This window comes from Carcharhinus amblyrhynchos, chromosome 15 (genome assembly GCF_965287045.1).
Source record: "Carcharhinus amblyrhynchos chromosome 15, sCarAmb.v2.hapA, whole genome shotgun sequence".
In the NCBI taxonomy this organism is placed as follows: Eukaryota; Metazoa; Chordata; class Chondrichthyes; order Carcharhiniformes; family Carcharhinidae; genus Carcharhinus; species Carcharhinus amblyrhynchos.
This window is the reverse complement of record NC_137338.1, coordinates 56,402,647-56,412,758: the sequence shown is the minus strand read 5'-3', so window position 1 is coordinate 56,412,758 and position 10,112 is coordinate 56,402,647. Positions and strand designations below refer to the sequence as shown.

Sequence of the window (10,112 nt, the reverse complement as noted above, 5' to 3'; positions counted from 1 at the left end):
GTTAGCAAAGCACAAGTAATTGGGGTCTCATGGCTTTTTACTAAAAATGGAACACATCTGCAAAATTTCCTCAACCATGCTTATGACAGTCTGGTTAGTGCAAATTCATCACTATTATCTTCAGCTAACAGAAACAGAAGCAACAACTGTACATTCGCGCATTCACATGTTTTGGATCTAGTCTCCAACTTCCTCAGTCTGCCTATACATCACCAACTGAGCTTGGAAGAGTCTGTATCCTCTTGTATGGTCTCAATCAGTTTTAGTCTCCCCAGAAGTTATAGTTCTTAACCTTGTCTTAGTTTCCTCAGAAACTGGAAGGTTTTGTTTCTTTCCTCATTTTCGTCTTTCAGGTTCCCTTTTCAGTTAGAGTCTATCTCAAAAATCATAAACCATAGATCCCATCACAACAGCTGGTACACTTTAGGGAATTCAAGTTAAAATAGGGAACAACTTAGAACTGGAAAATCCATAATTACACCAACCACCTAAATTTGAAATGAAAATGATCAACAATATAAATACAGAAAGAGAGTCTTGGAAGATCTTTTAAGTCCAGGATTTTGATAAATAAAAGTGCATGGAGAGAAATAGGTCTTGAACTTCATTCATTATCCAAGGTATAATGAGCCTCCGATTATTTTTGATACATTGTATAACACCAATGATATACATGCATTAGAACAGATGGAAAATAAATATGATGCCTGCGAAATAATATTTATTTTTTACCTTAGATATTTTGAATTTAACAGAGTGGGAATTATAAGAAAAGGAGTTAATCTGACCGTTCTAAAGTCTATTGATCTTATACTATTGATTTTTTTATATTGTAGCAATGCTATACTACTGTAAATGTTAGACTACTATTGATTCCTCTTTTTATTGCAGATATACCAACCTTGAGCCTCTGCTTGTCAGGTAGAGATGTCAATTTAAAGTACTACAGGTCTGAGCCTCAGTGATGGTCAGTTTAAGATCTTCAATAAACTTAATTAAAGACATGCCATTGTTTACTGATTCATAACATTCAGAGAGCTTATCTATTTGATCATGGATACTGGAAATTAACTAGTTCCGTTAGTCCTTCAATGGGGGTGTATTATGGAAGGAATAAGTGTGTGGGTTGTCATGCAAGGAGGATAAAAAAATGCTTGAAAATAGCAATTTTATTCAGTGCTTGGATTGTAAAAGGTGAAGATACCAAGTTCAAAACTATAAGATGTAAATCACAGTAATCCCCATTTCTCTATAATATAGTTGGGATCTATCCAGGACCAGTGGATAGATGTCTGAAGAAAATGATCAGGTGGCATGGATGTTGCATCAGCATCGGACAGCTGTGAATGTCTTCTGCAAAGCCAAATCAAACTAAGTCAGCATAAAGCAGAAATTACATCTGGGAGTTGGAGGTATCATTTCTCTCAACATTTTAACAAATGCAAAAGAATAAAATGCAACCTTTCTAATGCCATAAAATAAGTACATTCCATCTGTATATTTTCTTTATATGTATTAAAGCAATAAACACCTGGGTAGATTCCAATGGGTAGAAATATATTGTTAGAAAGAACAGTGCGAAATTTACAGGTGATACTAAAGTAGAAAGTGTAGCAAATGATTCTGAGAATCAAAAGAAGCTGAACACAGTTGGTACTCTATTTGGTCTTGAACTCAGTTTCTGACCCCATATTCTCTTCATCACCAACTTCACCGACTTCCAATTTCATAATTACACCAGCTCTATTCCCACTTCAGCTCTTTTTTTTTGCTGTAACCTTCATCCATACTTTAGTTAATCTTGAGCATGCCAATACTCTCCTGGCTGAGCTTCCACCTTGACATCTTCCATAAGAGTGAGCTGTCCGTATCCTAACTCATATCAAGACTAGTCCATACACGTTACTCCTGTACTCGTTGACTCACATTGGCTCTCAGTCTGGCAACATCTTGATTTGAAACTTTCATTATCGATCTCAAGCCCCTCTATGACTTTACACCATGTTAACTTTCTGACCTTGTCTGGCCCCACAGCTCTCCAAGATCCATATACTTTTTCAGTTCTGGTCTCTCTTGCATCCCCAACTTTCTTCGCTACAGCATTGGCTGCTGTGTTTTCAGTTTCCGGGCCCTGGGCTGTAGAATTCACATATTATATTTGTCCCTGCCTCCCTCTCCTCTGATAAGACAACCCTTAAAACATACTATGTCATCTGTACTATGGTTTGATGTCAAATTTTGTTTGATAATCCTCCTGCAAAGTTCATTAGGATGTTTTGCTAGGTTAAAGACGTGTTGTTTTTAATAAATGCCTATGAGATGGGAAACTTTGGTTAAAGATTAATATTTGTACCTCTGACAGTGCTTTAGATTAATACACGGATGTTGATGCAAAGGGAAGGGTACAGCACAGATTCACTCGGGCATAGCCTGATATGAGGAAATACATACAAGGAAATAAAAATAATACAATTGAAGATTTGAAAAATTGGGATTGTTATTATGATAATAAAGATTAAGCTCTTTTTTGATATATGTGTTTCAAATTGTAAAAGGGGAGAACAGAGTGGACAGAATGCAAACTGTTTACAGTGATTAAATCTCTAAATTGAGGGAACATAAATTAAATGTATGAAAATCAAAACAGAAAGCAGGAGAGACATTTTACAAAGTGGTGTTTTAAGCTGTGGAGTGCACTTACCAGAGTTAGTGAATTTACCAAAATAGATTAGATGGGTAGAGAGATAAATTACTATGAGAGCAGGGCAGGCACATGGAGTTAGGAAGGACAAATGTGTTGAAACATCAACAGCAACACAGATTAATTGTGCCAAACACAACCTGTTCCTGTGTTTTATTTCTCTGCCTCATCTTGCAATTTCATTACAGTATAGGAAATTGAAGCAGGAACAGAGCATAGAGAACCTTGAGCCTGCTCTGCTATGTTCATGGCTGAAGTTTTACATTAACTTTACTTTTCTATCCCATGCCCAAATCACTTGGTTCCTTTACTGTCCAAAAATCTATTGATTTAAGTCTTAAAAACACTCACTGATTGAGCATCCTTTTGGTAGGGGTGGTGGTGGGGCAGTGTCATTTCTCGTCATCTATGTCCTAAATGGCTGCCCTCTAACCCTGAGACCATGACTCCTACTTCCAAACTCCTGAGCCAGAACAAATAGTCTCCTAGTATCTAGCCTGTCAAGCCCACTATGAATTTTATACATTCCAGGTTATTTGCAGTGCTTCTGACCCCATTTACCCTCACTGTATATTCTTTTTGGAACTGTTTGTCAACTCTTATTAGTGTTGTAAGTTGGTATTAGAATGGTTCATCTTCTCTTTTAGCTGCATGGCAAATTCCAGGTACTTGCTGACCTCATGTAATGATGCACTTTCATAGACTTCATTAGAAACACGAAAGGTATTTATTTATAAGAAAATGACTGCCCTAGCCCCTACATATTTCCTGCCTAAGAGAGGACTCCATCCCTCAGGTGATTACCCACTCTGCGTCCCAATTGGACCTCAAGGCAGGTGACTCTTATCCTGCTGTGTTGGCCCTTAAAGGGACAATCACCACAAATCATCACACTTTTCCCCCTCTAACTCCCTTATACAGTATTCAATAACTACTCGGTCCTAAATTCTAACTAAACATTATATACAGGATTGAACAATTATAAATTGTGTTTCTGAGTGATTTTGCTGTTTCTTGAGGAGTGGCCTAATTCTGTATTCTGAGCCGCTTCCACAGGATCAACATTAACAGGAACTGCAATAATAGGTACCTCTCTGGCAGAGGCAGTCAAATTATAAAGACATTGCTGTGTTGTGACAATAAGTGCCTGCACATATTATAACATATGTTCTTGACAGAGCAAAGGTCAACATGGGACTGGAGAGTGGCACCACCCACAGAGCAATGAATATAGCCACATGGTCAGTGAATAGCCTAGAACAGTTATGTCTTTATCAGGTCAAGCAGGTACCTCGCTGTTTTCAGGTTTGAAAATATTTCTTAATAAAAGCAAATTACTGCGGATGCTGGAATCTGAAACCAAAAGACAAAATGCTGGAAAATCTCAGCAGGTCTGGCAGCATGTGTAATGAGAGAAAGGAGCTGATATTTCAAACCCAGATGACCCTTTGTCAAAACTTTGACAATCTTTTACAATCTTGGTTTGTCACATGTGAAGAAGTGGTCATGATATTCTGTACTTAGATCATGTGATAAAGTTTTTTCTCTTTCCAACATTCCAATACAGCATCTTTTTCATTGACCATTTTATCATATTTGTTCTTGTGCTTTTCCATTCTCGTGACCATTTACATGCAGTTCACTTTGGTCATTTGTTTTTTTTTACTCAAAACACTGCTCTCTTCTTTCACAAAATATTTATTTTGCAGAAACCCTGTTCTTTTCTAACTTTAAGTTCTATTTCCTTTTTAAACTTAAAGCCACAGCTTTTGCTTCTTAGAGTTATTCTCTCCTGTTCATTCTTCTATACATTTCTAAACTTTTGATTGTATTGGCCAAGTCAGACTTGTTCTGCATCTGTCCCTCATTAAGCCTCCTGGACCGCCACACCTCCGAGTCTACAATGTAAGTAGAGATACGTTTCTGCACTTTACTCACCTTTCTTGTGGATTCTGACCCAGTGGTCTTGCTATGCTCTTTCTGTTGCCCACGCGACTCATAACTGTCCATCTTTTCTGATTCTACGTTACTCAGGATGTGGCAGTATTTCAACATCTCAAAAGGGTCTATTCACTCAAAATGAGGTATTCTGGTGGGTACTTAGATTTCAATTAAAACATGATGCTCACAGGTCAGGAAAAAGACACAAAAGCCTGAGGTCAACCAACTCAAAAACAGCTTCTTGCCTGCTACCATTAGACCTTTGAGTGGACCTACCTCACATTAAGTTAATTTTTCTCTACACCCTAGCTATGACTGTAACACTACATTCTGCACTCTCTCCTTTCCTTCCCTAAGTATGGGTATGCTTTGTACAATATGCAAGAAACAATATATACTATAGTATACTATTTCACTGTATACTAATACATGTGAGAATAATAAATTAAGTCAAAACAGTTGGGCCAAAGGCTGTATCATGATCATTTATCCTCATCGTCAGATGTACTAATGCACTTTCACAGGCTTAATTAGAAACACAAAAGATATTAGCAAGAAAAACTGTACAGAAATGATGGCAGCCACCAAACTGCCCTATACTCCTATATTTGTCCTGCCTAAGAAGGGACTTCATCCGCTGGGGTGATTACCCACTCTGACCCAAATGGTTAGGTGACCTTTACTCTGCTGTGTTGCCCTTTTAGGGATAATCACAACAAATCACATCACCTCGCTACAAAAGGATTGTCACCTACTGTTGGGTTGGGCACTACCCGTCCCAAGTGTTGCAGAGGACGGGTCTGGCCACACTGCCGTGGAATGCTCCAAGTAGTTGGACTGTACTGCAGCATCTGTCCTTCGTGGAGAAATTTTTCCGCAAACACACCTTTGACCACATGGCGATTAAGCAGTGGTCAGCGCGTAACGTCCTTGGGGCCCTGAGAGGAAAGGAGACGGCGGATCCTGTCAGATGATTCCCTGAGCAGACTGTCAGTGTCATCTGGCAGAATGCCTCATCACCAGAACTTACAAACAAGCACCAAGATCTGGCTTGGCTGGTGGTGAGACGGGAACTCCCCATCAGATCCTTCATGCACGCTGAACGTCTCAACATCACCGCACGCTGTCCTCGAAGCGGCTGTGGGGCTGATGAGATGGTCGCACGCCTTCTTGTGGAATGTGCCTTTGCAAAGAAGGTCTGGAGTGAGATGCAGTGGTATTTGTCAAGGTTTGTCCTGAGCAGCTCGGTGAAGCAGGACTCTGTGCTCTACAGGCTGTTTGAAATGTTATGACTGTAATTTGTATAGAACTGTAAAAAGTTTTAATTCTGCACTGTTTGCAATTCAAAGACATGTAGATTTGCAATGGTTTATTTGAGATTTTTATGAATAAAGTATATTTTTGGGAAAAAAAACTTCCAATTTAACGTAGTGCTCTCTAAGAGACCTCAATCATACTCTTACTGAGCCAGAGCAATTTATCTGACATCAAAATGAATGTTATTTTTCATCTTGGTGAATTAGGACCCAGGAGATGCCAGGAAAGCACTGAATTTGTTCAGCTCAGAATTTGTTTCAATTTGTAACATATTCCAAGCCATATCTGCATGAAAAAAGCCAGTGTTCACTTAGTACAACCGAGAGGTAAAAAGATCCTTTATTAACACACAATCTAATCACTCCGAAAAAAACAGAATAGCCCCTAGTGGTGCAATACAATGCGGTTATAATGGAATGATTGTTTTGAGTTTAATTCTGCAAACAAAAGTGTTACTGTTGTAATTGTGGTGTCAGGATTATGTGTTTGAGCTCGATGGCACTGGGGTAACCTAACCCGCGCACACACCCCAGGCCAATGAGAAAGACCCCGATCGCACAGCAACAGGAACCAGGCGCCTGCTGAACAGACCCCAATTTTGGGGGTGGAGAGAGAAATAGAGCCCCGACTCTAACTTAATCCTGGCACCGGTCTCCCCTCCGAAGGAGCTGGAAGGTGGAGGCCTTGCGCTGGGTTTGGGTGCTGCAGTCGGGGTTGAGCTACAACAGCAGCACAGCCCCGTCTGTCGGCGGCTTCGCTTCTGCTTCCGTCTGCTTGCAGGAAACACAGGCGGATTGTACCAGGGACTGCCACTCAGCGGGGCTGGAGCTGGAGCTCTGGGCTGGGGCTCTGACTCTGGGCTGGAGCTCTGACTCTGGGCTGGGGCTCGAGCTCTGACTCTGGGCTGGAGCTGGAGCTCTGGGCTGGGGCTCTGACTCTGGGCTGGAGCTCTGACTCTGGGCTGGGGCTCGAGCTCTGACTCTGGGCTGGGGCTGGAGCTCTGGGCTGGGGCTGGGGCTCTGACTCTGGGCTGGGGCTCTGACTCTGGGCTGGGGCTGGGGGCTCTGACTCTGGGCTGGGGCTGGGGGCTCTCTCCTGTGCCCCATCGCTTCATTCAGCTTCCTGTTGGAGTTTGGATCCGCACAGCGTTAGTTCAGCAGCGGCAGAATTACCCCGAGACAGGCTGGCAGCCACATTAAGGTGAGAGCTCTGAGTGTTACGGTTAAATGTTAATCAGATCTTTTCTTTCTTCCCCCCCCCCCCCAACCCACTCCAGGTTCTCACCGCTTTTTACTTATTTTTTCACTTTCTATCCAATTTATGTTTTTTTTTAAAAGAGAGCGATTGCGGTATTATTTATTTCAGGTTTAGTGTTGTTGTTAGGCGGGGGGGGGAGGGGGAATTGAACCAGTGTTTGGGTGTCTCGGTGTTTTTATTTCCAGTCGGGGAAGTGGGCCAGCGACATCCCCCCCCCCCCGCTGGGGAAAGGATTCTGTTGGTGCCGCAGAAAATGTAGCCAGTGTAACTCAGCAAACTGGCAGCTACTACAGGCAAAGCAGTCAGCTGAATCAAACCCTTCAACACAGCGAGTCTGCCTGTGTTAGAAAGAGTTTCATCTGTCGTTCGGCACACGCTTGCTGCTGTTTAAGGTGGCAAAATTAATTGTTACTCGAGATGACCCAGATGATTTAAAAACATATTTCTTTTCAACAGCAGTTATTTTGTCTTAAAGTGAGGGTGCTCATTTTATGGCCGGTTAACCTGGGGGATGAAATGCAGCTCAGTTGAACAGTGCTGACCCCAGCACATCTTTCAGCTGGCATTTAGCTCATTGTCACCTGTGGCACAGAGACTGGTCTCTTGAGTCTGGCGATTGTGGAGTCCCACTTGACAAGTGAACATAATATTTAGATCAACACTCCAGTGCAGTCCTGAGAAAGTGCTGTACTGTCAGAGGTGATGCCATTTTTCGGGTGAGGTGTCAATTCGAGGCCCTCTTGTCCTTTCAGCTGGACGCAAAGTGCCCCGGGACCATTTTAAAGATTAGCGTGTTTTCCCTCCAGATGTCCCTCAGTCGAAAGATTACCTGGTGATTTGCTTGTTTGTAGCATGTCTGTTGACTGCTGTGTTTTCTATATGAGCAGCTTTTAAAAGAACAGCTCTGACAAAGTGTCATCCTGACACAAAACATTGGCTCTATTCTTTCTCCACAGTTGCTGTCAGACCTGCTAAGATTTTCCAGCCTTCTGTGTTTTTGTTTTAAAAAGTATTTCATTAGTCTTCTGGCATTTTGTGATGTTTTGTAAGTGAAAGATCTTTTTGACTGACAGCACTTCAGTAACTTCTTATCATACTTTCCTGGAATTAGGTATTGGCTACAGGTGAATATTATGTTTATCCAAAAATATCTTTGACCTTACCTTCATGTCTGCAATTCATCCTTAAATAGTTGACAAAATGATCTGCTTTCTTGTTTTTATAAATCCTGTAAACTGGGTGGTCATGTGTACATCAGGATGACATGTACACAGGGAGTGACATGTTGGTAGCTTGGGAGTTCTCCCCCAGCATCAGCAGACAGAGTTGCTAAGATCTCTGTAAAAGATTTAACCTGTTAGCGTTTTGTCATTATTTCCATACAACCCAGTAACTTTACATGGTGTCTGAGGAGCTGACAAAGATGAATTGAGGACTTTGCCACATCCACCTGCTTATCTTCAACAAAAACATCGCTGATAATTGGAAGAAGTTTGAAAATGGCTGATAAATTGAAGAAGGTGCAAACACACATGCTGTTGAACGAACTGGGCCCAGAGATAGTTGTAAAACTTGAATCTTTTGTCTTCTGAGGGAAAGAAGAGCAAGAGGATCCAGAGATACTGTTAAAGAAATTTCAACAGACATACGTTTTGGTAACAAATATCATCCTGGACAGACATATTTTTAAAACCACTAACAAGTCTGTTCAATCATATACCATGACTTTGAAAACACTGGTGAAAGACTGCGCATTCAGCACCCTCGCTGATGAACTTGTGGGACACTGCAGCATCTATGGAGAGATCTTGCAGCATCTGTGGAGAGTGAAACAGAGTTAACATTTTGAGTCCATTGTGACTCCTGTTTGGAACTCCCAGTTCAGTCTGTGCGGTTCCCCACAAGGGCTCAGTACAATAGCATTTTCCATCTCTGTCCTGTTCATGCCTATTTGATCAAATCCTGAGTTTGCCACCAGCTGCCAGTTTTCCAGACCTCACTTCACCAGCGAATAAACTACAAAGCAGTGTTGTAAGAAAATAACCCACTGGAATCATTCAAGATACGATTAGATATTTGCAGTGGGGATTTAAAATCTTTCTAGATGGATGAATTCAGGTAAACCAAATGAATTTCTCCATCTGAAACTATTTTGTGATCTCTGAACAGGGATTTGTCACTTAGCTCATTTGTATTTTTCAGCTACTGTAAGAAAGTTGATCAGTAATTTTGCAAATGATGTGAAAATTGGTAGGGTGGTAAATGGTGAGGAGGATGGCCTTAGCTTACAGGGCGATATGGATGGGCTGGCCAGATGGGATAATCACTAGCAAACGCAATTCAGCCCGGATAAGTGTGAGATAGTGCAAGGAATACATGATGAACAGCAGGAACCTGGAAGGCATCGAGGATCAGACGGATCTTGGTGTGCATCTACTTGTTGACAGCACAAGTCATTGCGAATGAGAATGACTTATTGGCCACTACAAAGACATGGTTGCAGACTGGTTATGACTGGGAGTTAAATATCCAGGGGTATTATACTATTTGGGAGGACAGACAGGAAGGTTAGGGAGGTGGTGTAGCTCTGATATTTAAGGATGACATGAGGGCGGAAGTGAGAGATGATATAGATTGTGTGGAGAAAAAGGTTGAATCCATTTGGGTGGAAATTAGAAATAGTAATGAGAAAAAGTCACTGATAGATGTAGTCTATAGGCAATCAAATAATAACATTATTGGAGCGAGCAATAAATAAAGAAATAAATGATGTGTGTAAAAAGGGTGCGGCAATTATCATGGGAGATTTTAATCTACATTTCAGTTGGTCAAACAAGGCAGCCTTGAGGAGAAGTTCATAGACTATATCCGTGGTTGTTTTCTCAAACAGTGTACA

General features: G+C 41.3%; 1 protein-coding gene across 1 annotated transcript in view; it reads left to right on the top strand.

Moving 5' to 3' along the window:
- The first annotated feature begins 7,043 nt into the window (after positions 1-7,043).
- Positions 7,044-10,112, top strand: part of b4galt4 (UDP-Gal:betaGlcNAc beta 1,4- galactosyltransferase, polypeptide 4) — a 46,732-nt gene continuing 43,663 nt past the window's right edge. Inside the window, exon 1 of the mRNA XM_080203980.1 lies at positions 7,044-7,159. The gene's annotated coding sequence lies outside the window, so the exon portion shown is untranslated. The remainder of the gene's footprint in view (positions 7,160-10,112) is intronic.